Raw genomic sequence first — 22,798 nt, 5'->3', positions numbered from 1 at the left:
TCCATGGAAGCGTTCCAGAGTTATGACCTCATAAAGGTACAGTGGTCAGAATTGTAAAAATTGGCCCGGTCATGAACGTGCAAACCACCCTTGGGGGTGAAGGGGTTAATGTAGAGCTCCTCATTGTGCTGGTGCAGGAGCGTCCAGAAATATGGGACCCACGCGACGCAAACTATGCGAACCGCACAAGAAAGGAGGCGTCATGGAGGCGCATCTGTCGCCAGATGTACCATGACTTTGGTGACAGACCACGTGATGAGCAGCATAAAATTCGTAAGTGCAACCATAAAAATATAATTAACCTTAGCGCGCGCTATCAAATGAATCTACAATCAGCCCCCCCCCTTCCTGTGCATGTACTTTTATTAGCCTCATGAGGCCGTTACATTTGGATGTGACACGTGGCTTCACACAGCCATAATTAGGGGTTAGGCCACAAGCTCCTCATCCTCCTAGCCAATAAAATTAGTTTCAGTGGAGCTAATGAGACCCTGGGTATCGGCCCAATTACATATGCCACCATGGGTAGAACGCACACCCCAGAAGGCCCCATGCCTAGACTACTGTTTGAAAATGTGACCTCTCAAATATGTGATTTTGACAATCCTTCCTGTCACATTGCAGTGGAAGATGTGATGAAACGGTGGAGAAGCATCTGGGACCAGTACCGCCGGGAACGCCAGCAGCGGTCCAGGAGTGGGGATGCTGGCCATGTAAAGCGCAAATATATATACTATGACCGGCTGAACTTCCTCGCCCCAATTCTGGCTCTGAGACCGTAAGTACATACCTCACACCACATGACACAAAAACATTACACAAATACTTTACAGGGACAAAAATATTGATGTATTTTTGCCTCTGTTCTATTTCATAACAGAACTCAATCCAACCTTACGGATCGAGGAACGGCCTCAGAGGCAGAGCCCATTATAGATCCTGTAGGGGATGAGGTGGCTGGCCCATCTTCTCCCCCTACAAGAAGGATGGCTGAAGAGGAGGCATCACCAGAACACACAATGGCTGCCCTACACAACACACCACCAGGACGGTCTGCTGCTGCAACCTCACCCATCCTGGAAGAGCCGGGCAACTTGAGCAGCAGCCCAACTGCCCAGATCAGGCCATCCCCACAGGCTGCTCTAGCATCACGGCGAATAAGAAGAAGGCGCCAGGTCACCATTCAAGAGAGCAGGACCAATGTGGACACAGGGGTGCTGAATTACTTGTCCAGAGTCACTACAGATGATGGTGAGGAGGCCTATGCACGTAGCCTCACCCTTTATCTCCGTGCCCTTACCCGTATTAGGGGATGTATTCAGATCCTGCTTGATGCAAGCACCCCCCCAATACCCCATATGAGGTGTTTGAATTTCTGGAGAGGTAGCAGCTCTCACCAAGAAATTTAATGCGCATGAGACCATCCACACAGATGCTTGCTCAAGCAGGGTCTGAACAGCCCCTAATACGTGGGCCAACACCTCAAGCCCTTCCTCCCCCTACCCATCCTTCTATTCCGCAGCCCCAAATGTCTTCCTCAAGCCAAGCCCACCAATATGGCCACTTGTACCCACCCAGTGTTGGAGGCTGGTCCCAACCTGGTTGGGGACGATCTGGCTATGTTGGTGGGTATGAGACACGGGCCTACCATAGCCAACAAGAAGCCCCTCACCATTATCAGTACTCTGGCCAGTATCACCAACAGGCCCAGGAGGCTGGACAACTACAGCATCATGGGCAACAGTATGGCCCCACACAGGGCGATGTTGCCCACAATGTCCAGCAGCACCCACAGGCTGTTCCTCCACGTTCCCCTTCCCCTACATATGAGGATTTATGATTCAAAAGTTTGGAGATGTCCAGTGACATGTAACTGGTGCTTCTAATCTAGACAAAAAAACAGGTGTTCTCCTTCACCAATATTTAGAACATAATTTAACACTCACATTTTTAAACAATGTTTTCCAAACATATGAAACAATCCATCATGACAGGCAACGCTACCTCACGCCTTTCAGACAGATATTACATGTGTGTATAAAAGAGAATATTTAAATGCGCTATACTGTTACATGAAAGGATGAAAATACACTAGTCACTTGCTAACACATAGGAAAGGCGTGCTTGCCTTTAGTTAAGTAGTCAACTTTGTTGTTAGCAATCTCTAGTAAAACAATTTGAGGCGACCAGCATTCACAATATCACGCTCTCTCAATGTCTTAACAAGTGAGTTTTGTATTTTCATCCTTTCCAGTATAGCATGCTTAAATATTGTCTGTTCTACAGACAGGTAATATCTGTGTGAAAGATGTGAGGTAGCCTTGCCTGTCATGGTGGAAGCTTTCTATGATTGGAAAACATTATGAGGAAATGTGAGTGTTATCTTATTGACTTTATTTAGGTGATGGAGCTCACCCTTTGTTGCCTAATCAAGGTTAATGTAGGCATGCAGCAATGTTGTTATTGCATAATGTTTGTTGCAGTTTTTTTCTGTAATGTTAATGTTACACCAAGTTAAAGAAGGCCCAAAGGGTCATTTTGGCCATTGCCAAATTTGTGTTATGGAAAAATTATGTTTGCCTTTAAGCAAAACAAAAAAAAAAGGCAAATCTAAAAATTTGTCTACTCTAGTTAACGTCTCTGTGTGATTTTTCACAATCCCTCACAACATATTAACAGACACCAACCAATGCAATGAAACACTCATAGAATCATAAAGGCTTGAGTAATATATATTTAGACACACTTAAAGAAACAAATTATAACATAGACACAGCATGCTCTTGCCAAGAAGTTGCCCCCTCAGGTGAGATAAAGTAATTCGCAAATATATCACGCACTTTGAGGCCAGAGAGCGGTCTACGTTGAGGGTTCATAGGTGGTCTCACCCTGCGCACATTGTCCGGCCTACGCACAACACCATCAGAGGAGGAACAATCATGGATCCTGGTGAAGTTATGCAGAACAACACAGGCTTTCACAACTTCATTCACATTTTGCTCACTCAGCTGAATGGCAGACTGGAGTACCCGCCGTTTGGCACAAAGAATCCCAAAGGAACACTCCACCAGTCGCCTAGCACGTGATAGGCGCAAGTTAAAAATTCTGCGCCTGTGGTCAAGGTTGCGCCAGGGATATGGCCTCATGACATTGCGTGATAACTGAAACGTCTCATCTGCCACAAGGACATAAGGGACTGATTGTTCGGGGGAGCCTGGTAGCTGGCGTGGTGGTGGTAGATCCAACTGGTTGGTGCGTAGCCGCCGACCCATTATGGAAGTATTGAAGACTCTAGAGTCTCCCGTCCTTCCATAGGCCCCAATGTCAACAATTATAAACTTGTATTGAGGGTCTACCAGAGCCAACAATACAACAGAAAAGTATTGCTTATAATTGAAGAATTGGGACCCTGAGTTCGGCGGCTTACGCACCCTGATATGTTTGCCAGCCAGGGCCCCAATACAATTTGGAAACTGGCAGTCCTCCTCAAAGTCCCTTGAAATCGTTAACCAGTCTTCCATCCTGGGCTTGGGTAGGACCACCTGATGGAGTCTTGTCCAGATTTCTGCACATGTAGACCTCACTATGCCTGAAATGGTTGACTTTCCAATGAGAAACTCATGGTGGAGGGCGGCATAAGACAGGCCAGTGGACAGGAAGCTGTAGAACAACAGAAATAGTACAGGTTAGAATGGCTAAAGTAAAAAAAAAATCGGTTACATGCAGACCAAACTTGGTAGGGAATGAGAGAGAACAACACACACATATTTGGTGGCACAATGACTAAGTGATATGCAGGACATATTAGATGTAACATTCTGCTGTGTCAGGTGAAACATATTTTGAGTAAGATGAGGGTATTAAACTTTGTCCAAGAAGGCCAAAAAACATAAATTAACACACACATTATGAACATAGAGAATGTGGTCGTGGAGTACATACCGTATTGTGAGTAGAAGTCGCTCCTCTGCAGATATGGCTTGGCGCATCCTAGTGTCCTGAAAGGTGATCCCAGGGCGCACTGTCTCCAAGAGGCGATCAAATGTGGAAATGCTCATTCGACAGTACTGGTAAAATTTCTCCGGATGCTCCCGCAGAGACGAATAGAGGCGGTGAAAATAACCTCTTGTGAGTCGTTGCCTCAAAAGTGGATGTACCCACATGCGTCTCCTCCTCCGCAGATCCACTATCACAGGATATGGTTGCCCAAAGCGCCATGACAAAAGCCAGGTAAAGAGAACCTGCTCGGTTGTATTGAATCGCAGACCCTCTGCCATGCTTCACAAAGAACACCAACACACCTCGTGAAAGCAAGGTGACAAATGTACAGAATGTAGGCAGCCACCTGTTTCTGAGTGTCTAAATAGGGTGCAGGCTAATGATTTAAATTGTTTGCAGGCCTGAAAACCGTTAAATGTCCATTTTGCAAGGCTGCGAGAAAATCTCGCCATACGGATTGCATACGGATTACATACGGATACACACATGCGCAAAATACGCGACCTCACCTTGCTTACGGATGACCTACGGACCACTATTTAGTGGTGATTCATCCGTATTACGCATGTAAAATACGGAGCTTATTTTGCGCAGGTTAGTGTGACTCCAGCCAAACACGTCATCACTTCTGGATTTGTCACCCACTCCTGGTTTTGGCATACAAATACTGATGTGAAATACTGAATATGTCCTTGTGGAATACAGTCCTCCGTAGAACTTCATGAGCACCAACTGCCATCTCCTATCTCAGTAATAGGAAAATCTGTATTCACTGAAATTTTATCCTTGGTTTGGAAATGATCAGTCCCGAGGAGAAAGAACGAAATTTGTCTGACAAGAGATAATGGGACAATTCATCAAAGCTTTTACGCCAGAAGATTGTCATAAAAACTTTGAAAAGTCGTCATTTTTAGCGGAAAAATTTTGCAATTTTTGGCATTTTCATGCCAGTTTGAGCAAAGCTGGAGAGCAGGAAGAGACGCCGCTATGGCTGCTCGTCAATTTTGTTAAAAATGCTGGTATTTTGTACTCTATAAATCCTATTCCAGTCCCAGAATGGAGAATCATGCCACTCAGAAGATGCCCCAAAATCTTTAAGTGGTGTGCGCCTCTTGGTGAATTTGGCACCCAGTACCCCAGCAAGACTGGCGTAGTGTGAGATTGCACTATGCCAGTCTGAATTAATCAGCCCCAAAGGTTATTGAGTAAACATTTTAATTTTATTTTTCATAAATCAGTAGGACATGAAGAAATAATAAACTTTGGAATAGATTTTATCGGAGAAATCTGCTTCTATCTCTGCAATGATTGATCATTTATTCTCAATTCACACAAAACAGTGTCTTCGGTAATTCCAGATTTCCCCAGCACTGAGATATGAGATGACAGTTAGTGCTCATAATGTTCTATGGATCTTGTAGCAGAATGTCTGTTTCTGCTTTCATTTCCTTCCTCCTCTTCATAAAAGATTATAAGCACCAACTGTTATTTCCCATCTCATCAATGAGAAAATCTGTCTTCACGGAATAAAGATTTTACCCATTAAACGTCAATCAAGGAGGAGAAAAAAAAAGCAGATTTCTCTGATGAGAAACGTTACAAAGTTGCTCATTTTCATGTGTAGTTTTGATTTATATAATGAAACATTAAAATGAATGTTAATCTTTAGTAAATGGCAGAGATAATACTTTTCTAAATGGTACTCCCAAAATCTTTATTTTTTTTTTAAATTGATCCATTGCTAAATGGAATCTGTCAGCAGATTTGTGCTATGTAATCTGACAGCAGCACAACGTAGGGACAGAGACCCGGATTCCAGCAATGTATCACTTAGTTTACAGGGTGCAGCAGGTGTGATAAAATCACAGTTTCCTCTGCAGCGGATCTAGCAGAGCTCGGAATGCTGAGCTCTGTATAGCCCTGCGCACATCACTGATTAGCAGCTTTCTGTGTACACTGTGCATAAAGCTGCAAAGATTCATTTTGTCATAATGGGTTAAACCTTAAAAGCTAAATATTTTTCGCACAAAGTACAAATAAGGGCAGGGTGAGGGAGGTGTCGGAAATAATTTCTCAGTGCCATGACTTCTTCAGGGTCATGTAGAAATAGCCATAAAAAGGGAAACAAGCAAATACTGTGACTTTTTATGTTACTATTTTTTATTCATGCTTTCATATTTGGCAGCACTGACCGAGCATGGCTCAAACATTGTAACAATGGGGTATTATTGGTCGTGGGTTCATCTTCTACAGGGTCCTTTTCAGGAAATCCACCAACAAATGATGAGGAAATCCAAAATCCAGCTGGACTATTAAATAACCCTTCAAAAAAGGAAATAAAAGTTTATTTGAGACAGATTCATGGTATATGATGTACTGACCAACATAACGCATTTACAGCAGTATTTATTTTTTTTCTCGACCTTTCACAAAAATTTTCACGTTGAGCTGACCATACAACAGAGCTGAATAAAATATATATTTTTAAAAATGTTGCCAATTTGTCGCGGAAATATTAGCAATCAAAGTATTTGACACCTAATGAGTTAACGTTTATTAAGTTCAAGTGGGTGTTATTAAAGAGTTTTCACTGGGGGGGTGTCTTTATTCTCCCGGTATGACATTGCCCAATCCTAATCAGGCAGCAACATACAGGAGAGAAAGAACACGCCCCCACAATAGCTCAGAGCAGGTTTTTCAGTGTGTAAGGTGTAATAACAGCCTGCTCCTATCTCACTGCAGACACTATTACATTGTGTGTCCAGTTGAACATGAAACAAATGATGAAAGTGTCTCTGGCTTTTTTTTTCCTTGCATATATAATCACCATCCATATTTTTTGTTTATTTATTTCATCCAACTTCAGTCACATCTATACATTTTTCCCCCCATTCATTATAGCAAGTTAGGACATGTGATCCCTAGTCTGACAACCAGTTCAGTACATGTACTAATATGTAGACAGGAAGAAACCAGGGATAATGTAGATGGGACCTACTGAAGCTGCAGCACACAGGATACACAGAGACCCATCTGAGTCAGTGGAGTACGAGTCCACAGACTTTTGATTGGGTCCATGTGTGCTAACGCAGAAGCTGCACTTCACAGCGGCGTTTTGAGTTACCCTTGGGGTCTCAGGACCTTGACCCCCACCATATCGTAACACATTTCCCACTGTATGAAGTATTAAAAAATTACATGTAATGATAGGTACCCTTTAACCGAAACTGCAATACCAGACAATGTCTCATGGACAAGAGTGGTGCTGTTTATAGGCAAAAAAATTCCTTTAATACATTTAATATTACATTGCACTTACCTCATGTGGGATTATTTCAGGATTTATGATTTCAAATAAATTTAGGCTTTTACTGTTCATCAGGGATGTCAAAGCCGACTCCAAACCTGCAAAAATACTCAAAAGATGCTAAAAAATCCACAACACCTCATCCTACAGTAACAGAGATAAGCACCATCTTTTTTCCTACTATTGTGAAATAGTCCCACACATTGTACAGAGTTAATAACAATTACTTGTAATAAATATATTAAATATTAATGTATAATGGCAGCCAAAACATTTGTCTGACCGCCTTACTGTCTTCCAACAATAGGACAACTTCTACATGGCAGTATTTGGCATCAAATATTGTCAGTCCAAACTAATAGCAGGTCCAAAACACAGAAGCGGTGCGAATAAATCCATCAGAATTCTTTCAACTTTTTGGCATTTTTTTATGCCATACATTTAATGCCTTGTGCTTTTTTGTCATTTTAAACATCTGTTTTTTTTCATGTGTCCTCCTGGATGGAGGAAAAGCCCATTGTAAAATGACCATACGCCTTCAGGGATTTTCCCATTGAAGACATTAGTGGGGTGGTCTCACCTTCTTAAATAGGTAAAATTGATCAGTACTTGTGAAAACAAATCACATTGCAATTTACTTGTTAAAATTATTCTCCTGCGCTGCAAAGGTAAAGCTGACTCATATTGCAACATTGGAGAGTGAGCGCACAGTTCGGGACATACTGCTGGTCCAAGCTGTCAATCTTCCAGAGCACACTGCTCCTGGCAAGCAGGAAGCTGGGAGTCAGGGGAGCTGTGGGCTCCTGAAGATTGAATGTAAAAACAGCCCCTTTAACCTCTTCACGACCGCCCACAGTAGATAAACGTTGGCGCTTGCTGGGCTTTGTGCAGCGCCGACGTTTATCTACTGTCGGCGGTTTTGTGCCCCCCGGGACCCCCACATACCTTCCAACGCTGGGATCCCGGTGCGCAATGCATGCTGGGACCCCCGACGTCATCGAGACCTGATTGGTTCAGGTCCCGATGACGTCAGCGTCACAGCAGCCAATGGGAGCGATCGCTGGGAAAGCTGCTTGTTTCCCGGCGATCTCCCTCATTGTAACGCGGCTTCTCCCTCTGATCTAACACTGACAGCTGATCAGAGGTGAAGCAGCGTTATTGTGTGACTAGATCGCTGCCTGGCACAGCTGATCGCTGCCTGGCACAGCTGTGCCAGGCAGCGATCTTGTCACACAGTAACGCTGCTTCACCTCTGATCATCTGTCATTGTGAGATCAGAGGAGAAGTCGCGTTATTATGTGCCAGGCAGCGATCTTGTCACATAGTAACGCTGCTTCTCCTCTGATCTCACACTGACAGATGATCAGAGGTGAAGTGGCGTTACTATGAGTCAGATCGCAGGGCAGCGATCTTGTGACAAAAATAAAAAAAAAAGTAAAAAAAAAAAAATGCTAGGGTTAGGGTTAGGGTTAGGGCTAGGGCTAGGGCTAGGGTTAGGGTTAGGGCTAGGGCTAGGGCTAGGGTTAGGGTTAGGGTTAGGGCTAGGGCTAGGGTTAGGGCTAGGGCTAGGGCTAGGGCTGGGATTAAGGTTATGGGTGTGTTGGTGTTAGGTTTGTGGTTAGGGTTATGGTTAGGGCTGAGATTAGGGTTAGGGGTGTGTTGGGGTTAGGGTTGGAATTAGAATTGGGGGTTTCCACTGTTTAGGTACATCAGGGGCTCTGTAAATGCAATATGATGCCCGCAGACCATTCCATCAAAGTCTGCATTTCAGAACGTCACTACTTCCCTTCCGAGCCCCACCGTGTGCCCAAACAGTAGTTTTCTCCCACATATGGGGTACCAGCGTACTCAGGACAAATTGGACAACAACTCTTAGGGTCCAATTTCTCCCGTTACCCTTGTGAAAATAAAAATTGGGGGCTAAAAGATCATTTTTGTGGAAAAAAAATGATTTTTTTATTTTCACGCCTCTACATTATAAACTTTACTGAAACACTTGGGGGTTCAAAGTGCTCACCACACATCTATATAAGTTCCTTGGGGGGTCTAGTTTCCAAAATGGGGTCACTTGTGGGGGGTTTCCACTGTTTAGGTACATCAGGGGCTCTGCAAACACGACATGACACCCACAGACCATTCCATCAAAGTCTGCATTTCAGAACGTCACTACTTCCCTTCCGAGCCCCACCGTGTGCCCAAACAGTAGTTTTCTCCAACATATGGCGTACCAGCATACTCAGGACAAATTGGACAACAACTCTTAGGGTCCAATTTCTCCTGTTACCCTTGTGAAAATAAAAATTGGGGGCTAAAAGATCATTTTTGTGGAAAAAAAATGATTTTTTTATTTTCACGCCTCTACATTATAAACTTTACTGAAACACTTGGGGGTTCAAAGTGCTCACCACACATCTATATAAGTTCCTTGGGGGGTCTAGTTTCCAAAATGGGGTCACTTGTGGGGGGTTGCCACTGTTTAGGTACATCAGGGGCTCTGCAAACGCGACATGACACCCGCAGACCATTCCATCAAAGTCTGCATTTCAGAACGTCACTACTTCCCTTCCGAGCCCCACCGTGTGCCCAAACAGTAGTTTTCTCCAACATATGGCGTACCAGCATACTCAGGACAAATTGGACAACAACTCTTAGGGTCCAATTTCTCCTGTTACCCTTGTGAAAATAAAAATTGGGGGCTAAAAGATCATTTTTGTGGAAAAAAAATGATTTTTTTATTTTCACGCCTCTACATTATAAACTTTACTGAAACACTTGGGGGTTCAAAGTGCTCACCACACATCTATATAAGTTCCTTGGGGGGTCTAGTTTCCAAAATTGGGTCACTTGTGGGGGGTTGCCACTGTTTAGGTACATCAGGGGCTCTGCAAACGCGACATGACACCCGCAGACCATTCCATCAAAGTCTGCATTTCAGAACGTCACTACTTCCCTTCCGAGCCCCACCGTGTGCCCAAACAGTAGTTTTCTCCAACATATGGCGTACCAGCGTACTCAGGACAAATTGGACAACAACTCTTAGGGTCCAATTTCTCCTGTTACCCTTGTGAAAATAAAAATTGGGGGCTAAAAGATCATTTTTTTGGAAAAAAAATGATTTTTTTTTATTTTCACGGCTCTACATTATAAACTTTAGTGAAACACTTGGGGGTTCAAAGTGCTCACCACACATCTAGATAAGTCCCTTGGGGGGGTCTAATTTCCAAAATGGGGTCACTTGTGGGGGGTTTCCACTGTTTAGGTACATCAGGGGCTCTCCAAATGCGACATGGCATCCGATCTCAATTCCAGCCAATTCTGCATTGAAAAAGTCAAACGGCACTCCTTCCGTTCTGAGCTCTGCCGTGTGCTCAAACAGTGGTTTACCCCCACATACGGGGTATTGGCGTATTCGGGAGAAATTGCACAAAAAATTTAGTGGTTCCTTTTCTCTTTTTACACTTGTGAAAATAAAAAAAAAAATGGTTTTGAAGTAAAATGTTTGTGAAAAAAAGTTAAATGTTTATTTTTTCCTTCCATATTCCATTCATTCATGTGAAGCACCTGAAGGGTTAATAAACTTCTTGAATGTGGTTTTGAGTACATTGAGAGGTGCAGTTTTTAGAATGGTGTCAATTTTGGGTATTTTCTGTCATATTGACCCCCCAAACTCACTTCAAATGTGAGGTGGTCCCTAAAAAAAATGGTGTTGCAAATTTTGTTGTAAAAATGAGAAATCGCTGGTCAACTTTTAACCCTTATAACTTCCTAAAAAAAACCAAATTATGTTTCCAAAATTGTGCAGATGTAAAGTAGACATGTGGGAAATGTTATTTATTAACTATTTTGTGCGATATCACTCTCTGATTTAAGGGCATAAAAATTAAAAGTTTGAAAATTGCAAAATTTTCTATATTTTTGCCAAATTTTGATTTTTTTAACAAATAAGTGCAGATCATATCTAAAATTTTTTACCACCATCATGAAGTACAATATGTCACGAGAAAACAATGTCAGAATCAGCAGGATCCGTTGAAGCATTCTAGAGTTATGACCTCATAAAGTGACACTGGTCAGAATTGAAAAAATTGGCCCGGTCACAAAGGCAAAAACAGGCTCGCGTGCGAAGGGGTTAATGGCATATCCATAGATGTGTCACGGTTTCTACATTCACTGTGACCAAGGAACGCTGTGAGTGACAGCTCAGCCGCCCTAGGGGATCTGGAGTGTGCTGGACTGTCGGTTTTGTGAGTGACAGTCCAGGTATCCAATCTTATGCTGGGGTGTGCTGGGTTGGTAATAGTTTGATTGACAGCCCTGCTGCGCACTCTGGTTTAGTCTGCAGGCATTTCCTCAGGTGCCTCCCATCCCTAATCATTTGCAAGGCATTTAGCTGGCTAGCTGCTAGTAGTCTGTGTCGGTTGTAGATTTGCTTTAGGTAGGTGTGTGTGCTTGCTCTGTCTCTGTTTCTTGCTGATGACCCTGAGTTTTGTTGTGACTACTTTTTGGACTTCCCATTCTGCTTTTGAGTACCCTCCTGGTATTTGACTCCGAACTGTTACCTGACCACGCATTTGTATCACCCATCTGTACTACAAGCACTCCTGGTATTTGCCCTGGACTCTTACCTGACCATGCTTTTGTGTCACCCCTCTGTACTATGAGCCCTCCTTGTATTTGACCCCGGACTGTTACCTGGCCACGCTTTTGTATCACCCCACTGTACTACAAGCCCTCCTGGTATTTGACCCCGGACTGTTACCTGACCATGCTGTTGTATCACCCCTCTGTATTATGAGCCCTCCTGGTATCTGACCCCAGACAGTTACCGTACCACACTTTTGTATCACCCCTCTGTACTACGAACTTTCCTGGTATTTAACTCCAGACTGTTACCTGACCATGCTTTTGTATCACACTTCTGTATTACGAGTCCTCCTGGTATTTGCCCCCGGACTGTTGCCTGACCATGCTTTTTTATCACCCCTCTGTACTAGAAGCCTTCCCGGTATTTGACCCCGGACTGTTACCTGACCACGCTTTTGTATCACCCTCTCTGAACTATGAGCCTTCCTGGTATTTGACCCCTGTTACCTAACCACGCTTTTGTATCACCTTCTCTTTTCTACAATCCCTCCTGACTACCCTGTCTCATGGCTTTCCATCATATTCTATACTGTACATATGCCATATGTTTTGCCCTGTGCATGTCGTCCAATAATTGCTAATCCAGACTTACGTTAAATTATAGCTTGAATCCCAAATTCAGACACCACAGTCTGGAGAAATTGTTTAATCTGTTCTTCGTTCTGTAGGAGAAATATACATTTCTAAGTTATATGCTGATCCATACAGTACCAGGTATAACCCTATTCTGTGCTTAATATCCTGAGAATAGATCTGCGGATAATAGAGGGTCCTTGTATAAGTTGCCAAATCGGAATATGGAGACTTAGAGAAGGCAAAATTGGGAAAAATTGTATACACATAAACTATCCTCCAAAACGTAGAAAGCTGGCTCTCCAGTGCCACCTCTAAGAGGGTTATACCCTATAAGTCAATTATCAACCCATTAATAAGCCTTACCAATAGACTTAGCCAAACCAGAGATTTCTCCAAAACTAAAACACACCAGCCACAGACAGTGCCATGAATGTGGACATCCGGTGGTGTCATAGTCAGTGGCGAACTCTGAGCTTAGTAAATTGCACAATTAACATGAATATTCCATAAGACTCCATTAAGAATCTGAACAACAGGAAACTCTTAGGGCTTATCATGTGCGTTTTTTAAGTCATTTTCTTTTTTTTTTTACTTTGTTGGGTTTTTTTTGTGCCAAACTCATCAAAATGGGGCACACAGTTCATGAATTTTGCCCTAAATAAAAAATGGTCTTTTTTTTTTACTTTACCATTTTTGTGACTTTTTAGTTTTTTTTTGTTTTTTTTTTAAGTGTCAGGGGTCATTTCAATACATTTGCTGCAAATTTTTTTAAACTTTTCGATAAGTCGCAAATGATGACTCAGGCTGAAATACCTGGATACGCTAAGACAAACTCACAGCAACAAACTTAAAAAAAAGACAACATATGTGAACATATAAAAATTAGACTTAAAGGTGCAAATGGAAGAGGAATTTGATGCAAACCAAGAAAAAAAAAAAAAACAGATCCACTCTTGCAAATATGAATACAAAAACTTATGAAGTACTGATGCATCCTGTTTCATCATATATCCGTATTACAGATGTATGAAACACTGCACACTCATATGAGAGGCCTCATTTACACGTAAGTGTTTTTAGTATTTCATCAGTATTTGTAAACCAAAACATCAGTGGCTACAAAACACAGAATATATGTTTTTCTCTGTGGTCTAAGGCCTCTTTCACACATCAGGTTTTCGCCGTCAGGCGCGATCCGGCGCTTTTGACAGAAACCGGATCCGGCGAAATGCAATGCTGGATCCGGTTTCCCCCCCATTGACTTGCATTTGCGCCGGATCGCGCCAGATGGCCATGCGTTTCATCCGGTTTTCGCCGGATCCGGCAATGTGTCGCGATCCGGCGTCTGGAAAAAACGGTGACTGTAACGTTTTTTGTCTCCGGCGAAAAAGCCGGACACGCCGGATCCGGCGCGTCCGGCTTTTTCACACAATGAAAGCCTATGAGCGCCGCAATGCGCCGGATCCGTTTTTTTGGTCTGAGCATGCTCAGTAGCTCTGCCCACAAGACATATATAAAAGCAAGACAGTGGGACCCACAGCCACACCCAACATGCCACCCAAGAAAGCAACCAAGCGAAGCAGGAGAAGGCAGGAGACCACTGCAGCACCATCCGCACCACCACCACCCCAAATGGAGCAGCAAATAGAACATGCTGAGGAGGGGAGGCCAGCAGCAGATGAGAGACGGTAATTATCAAATAACCCATTCCTCCAAACTAGGGCTATTGAATATCAAGATATTCATTGGCCCTTTGTTTCTCTTTATTCAACAGCCGCCCAATAGATGCAGCAGCAGCAGCAGCAGCAATGGCAGCAGCTGGAACACCACCCACAGGCATGGAGTGTGGCCACCAGGAAGACAGCACATCATCTTCTGGGAGCCCTCCCTCGCATCGTCAGCGTTTGACGGTAAGTTTTTATTTCCAAAATCCATCTTCTCTGTAATATATGTCTATTCATTGCCTTTTATTTCAAAACAGGAATCACAAGATGAAGAGGAGCTCCCAGAAGAAGAAGGAAGGGGTGGACAGACACCTGGAGTGGGCTCACAATTGGTAAGTTTTTTGCATCAAACGCAGAAACACAACATCACACTACACACAACACATAGAAAACAATGTTCTGCAGACCACACACAGCAAACAAATGCCTACATCCAAAGACATAACATTTTTTGTTTTCTTCTCTAGTCTTCCCAATCTGGTGCTTGGCCAAGAGGTCCTCGCAGTGCCTCCCAGGGTCGTCGGCGACAGCAACGCGGCGGTCACCAGCGTGTAAGTATAAATATTTTTGCTTTGTTTTTTTGCACTTTTTATTTCATTTCTTTTGTGGAGGCTAATTATGTTATTTTTGTCTTTTTCTTTAACAGCCTTCACAGCGTGCTCCCGACTCTGACGGTGAGGATGGAGGGATTGATGTGGACCGCCTCATCGATCTCGTCAGAGAAAGGGAGCCGCTCTGGAATATGGCTGACCGCCGCCACGCTGACCTGATCGTTACCCGACGACTCTGGGAGGAAATCTGTTCGCTCCTTGTGGGCCGCTGGGAGGACCTCGAAGCTCGGGCCCAGATTAAAGAGCGTAAGTATATACAGTACCGGTTGCTTGATGTAAACCAGTGTTTCCCGAACTCCAGTCCTCGTGGTCCCCACGGATCATGTGTTCAGGATTTCTATTTACTATGGAAATCCTGAAAACATGACCCCTGGGGACCATGAGGACTGGAGTTTGGGAAACACTGATGTTGTATACTAACCACTCCTTTCTCGTTTCAGGGAACAGAATTGTGAATCGGTGGTGGTCTGTGAGAGATCGTTTCAAGAAGGAGTTCAATAAAGAGATGCGGGCCCCGAGTGGATCTGGAGGACGCAGGAGCAAGTACAAGTACGCAGAAGCCCTGTCGTTCCTCCGGGAAACAATGGTCACCAGAAGGTAAATATTACACACCACATGTGAAAAAAAATGTTATATGTAAATTTTTTTTTCAGCCAGGGCCATACCATGTCAGTATTTTAATTGTTTTTTTTTCTCTTTATTCCACAGCACGGTGAGCAGCACTCGGGAGCCTGCACGATTGGACCCTTCTGAGGCGATCCCTGAGGAGACCGGCACCGAGGGACACTTCGACCGCCCCGGTACATCTGCACCTTCCCAGCCTTCCCACACATTCGACCCATCTGTCCCATCCACCAGCACAGGAGCATCGTGGCCGCCTACATTACATGAAGCTGCTGGTGAGGAGATCACTTTCCCTTTACCCCACCCTTCTGCCCCTGCCACCTCTAGTACACCTGCGGGTACTGGGCGGCAGCGGCAGAGGGGTCAGGAAAAGACTTATGCGCCAGAGTTCTTGCATCTGAATGCATCTTTCCAGAACTGTCTAAAAGTCTTGTCAGAGCAAATCTCCGCAGGCTATCAGCAGATCAACTCCAGCATTCTGGAGGTGAAGACACTTCTGCAAACCATGCATTCAGAAGCAAGATCTTCGCCAAACCACACCTTTTTCAGGTCTGTTGTGGAGCGCATGGAAACGCTCTCTCCTGCCCAGCAGATGCATGTAATGCATTCATGCCACGCTGCTCTCCAGCAAGTTACCTCCCAACCTCCTCCTCCTCCCACCACAGTAGTTCCTCCACCTGCACCCCCTCCAGCCACTTTCCATCTTCCCCCTCCTATTACATCTACACCCCCTCCAGCCACTTTCCATCCTCCCCCTCCTATTACATACCATCCACCTCCAGCCACTTTCCATCCTCCCCCTCCTATTACATACCATCCACCTCCCCAGCACCATCCACCTCCCCAGCACCATCCACCTCCCCAGCACCATCCACCTCCCCAGCACCAGCAACCTCCCCAGTACCAGCAACCTCCACAGTACCTGCAAACTCCCCAGTACCAGCAACCTCCCCAGTACCAGACATCTCCCCACTTCCAGCAACCTGCCCCGTACCAGACATCTCCCCACTTCCAGCAACCTGCCCCGTACCAGACATCTCCCCACTTCCAGCAACCTGCCCCGTACCAGACATCTCCCCACTTCCAGCAACCTGCCCCGTACCAAACTCCTTCCCCATACAACTTGCCATCAACATCATCTGCTCCTACAGTCCCTGCCCAACCCTCCACTCCACCACCCACCACCTCTTCTGCTTCCCACATGTCCACCCATTCTGTAGTTTTTTCCACACCTTCACCTCTAACTGTTCCTTCCCCACCACGATCCCAGTCCTCTCTCCACACTCCCAGTGTCGAAGTGTCCCGCAGCCCCTACAGCAGTATTTCCACCACACACTACACAGATTTATAATGTGTGTATTTAAATAAAAATGACCAGTTTTATGGTTTCAGTTTTATAGTTTCAAAGTTTTATTAAACAAGTTTATTAAAATTTTAAAAAAGTTTACTAAAAAAAACATTTTTCAATAAAAGTTAAATTATTTTACACTGGTTGTCTGTCATTTCTTTCTGCGGCAAAAAAGGTTAAATACAGGGTATTTAAAAGGTGAAATGGTATTCAAAACTAGGTATATAACTGTGGGTAAATTTTAGCATTTTGCCACAGTTGTGTTCCTGGTTGTGTTTGAAGCAAAGTATTTCACCTAAAAAGTTGTGTTTATTGTTGGTGATTTCCTAACAATGTACACAACTTTTGTTAAAAGGTGAAATACTTTGCATAAAACACAACCAGGTACACACCTGTGGCCTAAAGCTAAAAATAGAGACCATGACAAGATAGCCAACTTTGGTTGGCAAAGGTATATACTGTTGGTACAGAAGGTACACAAGTTTGGTTAGGGCACAAATCTTTCACACTCTGTCATCCTGCCAGTGTACTCTGCCTTGAGGTGACATAAAGTATAGTGCAAAATTGTCCCTCATTACTGAAACCGTCACAGAACTTCTAGTGGTAATGTCATGGTAATCTTGCAAGGTGGTTTCTTCAGAGGTGTCCTCAATGGAAATGGGTTCCTTGCAGATAACAAAATTGTGGAGTACCACGCACGCTTTGATCACCTCGTCCACAGTTTCTGTCTTGAGGTTGATCGCAGTCAATAGGACCCGCCATTTGGCTGTCAGAATACCAAAGGTACATTCAACCATTCTTCTTGCTCTTGTGAGGCGGTAGTTAAAAATGCGTTTTGGTCTTGTCAATCCTCTGCTAGAATACGGTTTCAAAAGGTGTTCTGACAGCTGGAAGGCTTCATCCCCTACACAGACAAATGGCATAGGTGGACCAGATGTTTGCGGCAGCGGTCTAGGTGGTGGGAACTGGAAGGTGTTTCCATACAGTTTACGCCCCATGGCAGACAGTTTGAAAACTTGAGAGTCATTGGAGCGGCCATAGGCCCCAATATCAACCGCAATAAATTTGTATTCCGCGTCAGCGATGGCCATGAGGACAATTGAAAAATATTTCTTGTAATTGAAATATTCCGATCCCGATCCAGCTGGCTTTACAATGCGGATATGTTTCCCGTCCACAGCGCCCAAGCAGTTTGGAAACTGACATATCTGTTGAAACTTGTCAGCAATTTCAATCCACCTCTCTGTTGTGGGCTCTGGTAAAAACTCTTCAGCTAAGGAGTCCCACAGTGCACGGCATGTGTACTTCACAATTCCAGATATGGTGGAAATCCCGAGTCTGTACTGGAAATGCAGTGACGAAAGGGATTCTCCAGTTGCAAGAAATCTGTGGGGAATTAAAAAACAATAAATTAGTTTTAAATCACAGCATTACATACCAAAACTGACCTATAACACTTGGAGATACAAATTACCACCAACAAGATTGCAGTGAAAGTGTGCTCTGATGCGATCATATCCAATAAATGTGGCTTACCTTAAAGTCACCATCAGACGCTCTGCGGGTGAAACAGAGAAGCGGCAATAGGTGTCCGCTTTTCTTATGAGGTGTGCAATGCGCTCCACCAAGTAATCAAAATTCTCCATTTTCATCCTAACATATCCAAAAAATTTATCCGGGTTTCGTCGAAGGTCCATGCATAGTGTAGAATAGACCCCACGCGTCATTCTCTTGGCTGTGATGGGGTGGATCCACAAACGTCGTCTACGATGCCTGATGCGCTGCTGTCTCGCTCTCTCCTTCTCCAGAACAATCACCCTCAAACGATTTGCCTCCGCTGTAAAATCCGCCAAATTCTTCAAAATATTTCCAATGACAACATCCATCTTCGCCAGTAACTTGCTCTTCTCTCCAACCTGCACTTTCTCCTCTACAACCTGTCAAAGAAGGGCTGTAGGAACATGCTATATATAGTTTTCCAGTAGCCAATCCCGTTCGGAAGGCCACAAGGGTCAATTTTAAAAACCGGATCCGGCGTAATCCGTCGAAAAACGGATAGAAAAACGGATGAACCGGATGAGACGGATCCGGTTTTGTCTGTCCAGAAAAAGACGGATCCGCCAGAAAACCGGATCCGTCACATCCGGTTTTACGAAACATTTGCCGGATCCGGCGTTCCGGCACGACGCCAGATCGCGCCTGACGCCGAAAACCTGATGTGTGAAAGTAGCCTAAGTGGTAAAGTTTCTCCTTGTGGAGAGTGACATGCCAAGCCTGGCATGTCAGAGTGAGGAGACTTAAAAGCCATGCATGCTCCTCTGGGAAATTAAATATGTAAATTGTCTCTTCAGAGAGAACGAGGATTAGAACTCTACAGTGCCAGCTATTGGACGGAGCAATCCTAAATGTAAATATCGATCCTTCAACGAGAATGGTCATATGACTTAGGATAAAAGCCAAACAAGGATCTCAATTTGCAGACACATGTTTCAGGGTGTTGCCCCTTGTCAGTGCAAAGTATGAGATCTGATTTGGCTAGGTGAGAGTCTCTGGACTGGGGTCTAAGGCAGAGTTCCCCAACTCCAGTCCTCAAGTGCCACCAACAGGTCATGTTTTCAGGATTTCATTAGTATTGCCCAGGTGATGGGATTATTGCCTGTGCAGGTACTGCAATTATCACCTGAGCTATACTAAAGAAATCCAGAAAACATGAACCATTGGTGGCTCTTGAGGACTGGAGTTGGGGAACACTGGTCTAAGGGATAACGTTTCTTCTTGAAGAGAGTGACATGTCAAGCCTGGCATGTCAAAGTGAGGAGACTTAAAAGCCATGCATGCTCCTCTGGGAAATTATATATGCAAATTGTCTCTTCAGAGAAGCAGAAGACTTGAACTCCAGTGCCAACTATTAGAAGCAGCGATCCTAAAAGTGAATATCGACCCTTCAACTTGACATGTCACTTTCCACAAGGAGAAATGTTACAAATTGGACTGCAGTCCAGAGCCTCTCACCTAGCCAAATCAGCCCTCATACTTTGCACCGACGAGAAGCAACATCTCTAAACACTGTGTTTGAAAATTGAGATTTTGGTTTGGCTGTTATCGTAAGTCATTGTCATGATGTGACTATAGGGTAACTAGGGCTGTGGCGTGGCCCCTAATTTAGTCCCTCAAGCAAAAGAGGCCCTAGGCTCTCCCTGTCCCCAGGTTTACCCCTAATGGTGGGGATGCCTGGGTCATGTGCCTCGCTCAACTACTGCACCAAACTAATCTGATCTCCTCCACCACCCAAGGAACAGGGTGGCAGAAGTGAAAGAGTTAACATAGAAAAGACAGACGCCCCGTCACACAGTCCTCACACAAGAATAAAAAAAACACTAAGGTACAAGAATAAGAAGGCTGGGAGGCAGAGAAACTACATGAAACAACAAAGGGGAAGGAAAAGGTTTTCAACAAAAACTGCACACAACACTCACATAGCAACCACCAGAAATACCTGGATATGTCCACCTCTCCAGACCAGGGTAAGACAAGCTATAGCTGGCACTATCTGAATAGTCCAGGACATATATAGGGGAAGAGAAGAAATAAGTATTTCTCCCACAGCTTGTGACCAAGCAGTATTACAACCTAACCCAGCAGAGATTTAACTCTTGGTAACTTGTCTTTGCTTCAACGCCAAAGTCTCCCTGCACTGATTACAGCCATTAGTGAAGTTACAAGGACGAGTGCCAGAACCTATAGATTCCCCAAACCCTGATGCCTACATCACAGCTGGCGATGTTTGCAAAAACCTCCTTGTGACAGTCATATTGCAAGGCTCGTTAAAGAGTTGATATGGACTTTTAGGATAATTGCTTCCAATAGGTGGCGCTAGAGTTCAAGTCTTCTTCCTGTCTAGTTTTTTCTATACGTTTTTTTCGCAATTGACCTGTGAAAATTGTCATAGGCCTTTTTTACACCCATGTATTTCATATATCTTTAATACGGATCCACAGTAGTCAAATGTGCTTGTTATATTAAGGAAGCCTTGGTCTCCTTTCAGCTGAATGTATTATTACAGGTTGGTAGTGCAGATCAGCAATCTGGAAGTAGAATTGAACAGGATGCATTTTTTTTGCATTAGTATTTGGATTTATGACTATTATTTTCTATTATATAACATCTAATATATTATGTACTTACCATAGAAACCGACAGGGAACTTCTGACATTTTTAATAGAAACTCTGATACCAAGAAGAAAAAAAAAGGAAAAGGGATATTAAAGTTTGCATTAAACCATCTAATTTTAAAAAATGAATAAAATTAATAAAAATACTTGATGTCAATACTCAGAAAGCGTAAATGCTAAATCAGGGGTGACTGAAGCATTAAAAACTGCACCACATATCACTATATGGTGTCGGCGGTTTGTTTTCCTTATATACAGCTCTATTCCCATGATTCCGTAGGGATTTTCCAATTTTTGGAAAACTTTTGTCTCCCGGCTGCAGTTTGTTTTATAAAAAAGCAAAAAAATGGTGCTTTACCCTCCCAGTGTATGTGATTGTCTGCAGTGCTACAGCGCAGCAGCTTAATCGGTGAGCTCAGCAGCTCTGGCGGCACAAGCTGTTCAGAGCCGCTGAGCTTTGATGACTTTTGGAGTCCCAGGAAAATGTCACTTAGGCTGGTTTCACATTTGCGTTAAAACAACGCTGCGCCCTGCGTCGTTAAGCCCCGCCCCGAGCCGGCTCCCTGCCCGCCCCATCCGGGATCACCGCCTACTTTCGCATTTGCACGCATGCGATCGGCGCACCCTATCTTTAGCATAGGGTGCGCAGATCATGCGCTGCCAGTGTGAAAGTAGCGTGCTGCGCACTTTTGACGGTGCGCCGTGCACGCCGAAATGCAGCATGTTGCATTTCGGCGCGCACGGCGCACCGTCAAAAGTGCGCAGCACGCTACTTTCACACTGGCAGCGCATGATCTGCGCACCCTATGCTAAAGATAGGGTGCGCCGATCGCATGCGTGCAAATGCGAAAGTAGGCGGTGATCCCGGATGGGGCGGGCTGGGAGCCAGCTCGGGGCGGGGCTTAACGACGCAGGGCGCAGCGTTGTTTTAACGCAAATGTGAAACCAGCCTTAGCAGTCCATATAGCAGCTATATGTCCCACAATTCTATTGGCATCTAGTAATAAAAATTTGTAAAGGACCACGTTAGATACATTTTTGTATGGAAATATTGCGGTCATTTTGCGGCCCACGAATTGGGTACGGTATATGAAATTGAACTCACAGAGGATTAGACGGGTGCAACTTCAGTTTTTTGTCTCCATACGAGGCCTGGACGGCGGTAACAGTTTCCTGCAATAAAAAGAAACATTGATCCATTGATAGTAATTACTTTCAAACAAGTTTTATTTTCTTACGCCGCAATATTACTTCTTGGCAAGAGCATGATATTTTACATATCTCTGCCGACCCCGCCAAACACAGGCCAAACGCGCCTTGTGGGGGGGCCTCACTCCTCTGCAAAAGGTTCTGTTTCATTTTTTGGTTATTGTATCCTGCCTGCTTATTCGTTCATGATCCCCGGATATTTTACTGCTATACTTATTGCTTATTGGTGACTGCAAACTGAAAGCCTCATCCAAAATGACATTACATCTTTCTTGGGGTCAACACTAAAGAGCAGGGAGATTCCTAGTACTCCGCTCTCAAATTGTGGCATGGAGCGAAAAAGTAACACAATATAACTGTAAAATGTAGCGATGGTGTCTCATTTGATTGTAGAGTTGCATGAAAGGATAAAGAAATATGCAATTTACTTTGCTGGTACAGTAAAATATGGATTCTTAAAGAAAAAAGTGACGTGTGCACATACCATTACATGAAATATTTTATAATGCTACACTCATTACAACTGGAGAAATAGGGATTTTTGTGTACTCACCGTAAAATCCTTTTCTCTGAGCCAATCATT

At 44.1% G+C, this 22,798-nt stretch overlaps 1 pseudogene; it reads right to left on the bottom strand.

The window, feature by feature from the left end:
- Nucleotides 1-6,141: 6,141 nt before the first annotated feature.
- LOC141095151 (cholesteryl ester transfer protein-like) overlaps nt 6,142-22,798 on the bottom strand; it is an 83,608-nt pseudogene continuing 66,951 nt past the window's right edge.

Source organism: Dendrobates tinctorius, unplaced genomic scaffold (genome assembly GCF_039654945.1).
Source record: "Dendrobates tinctorius isolate UK_male_01 unplaced genomic scaffold, ASM3965494v1 ptg000067l, whole genome shotgun sequence".
Classification (NCBI taxonomy): Eukaryota; Metazoa; Chordata; class Amphibia; order Anura; family Dendrobatidae; genus Dendrobates; species Dendrobates tinctorius.
This window is presented reverse-complemented; position numbering and strand designations above follow the sequence as displayed.